The sequence below is a fragment of the Plasmopara halstedii genome (genome assembly GCF_900000015.1).
Source record: "Plasmopara halstedii genome assembly, contig: Scaffold_650, whole genome shotgun sequence".
Classification (NCBI taxonomy): Eukaryota; Oomycota; class Peronosporomycetes; order Peronosporales; family Peronosporaceae; genus Plasmopara; species Plasmopara halstedii.
Window position 1 is genome coordinate 780717 of NW_020187567.1, and position 466 is coordinate 781182.

Sequence of the window (466 nt, forward strand, 5' to 3'; positions counted from 1 at the left end):
TTAAATATCATTTCGGTGTCGCTATTCACAGATGCGACTGAGTCAAACATACTTCTAAAAGACGAATTCAAGTTTCTTGACTCGCTCCATCCGCGATGTCGACGTTGTATATCTGCATTCTGAAGCGTTTGTGTTTTCGCTACTGTCATTTAAAATCCAAGATGTTTGTTAATTATCGCGCTTTTGGTAGTGAGACTTTGAAGTTCATTTGAATGGCATGGGAACGTGCGAAATTTTAGGTTGCGGCAGTGCTCATGACATGCAGAAGAAAGCAATTTCATCAATGCCGTTTAACCGATTAAAGAAAAAGGCGAGTCAACGGTGAGTTTGAAAGATTGCTTTATATATACATCTAAGCTTCTGAAAGATCAATTCAGAATTTGGAACTTACAGAAAATCAAGGGCATAATGGATGATGTTCCATATATAGATAAATACTATGTTATTTACTTGAATTCTACCCATT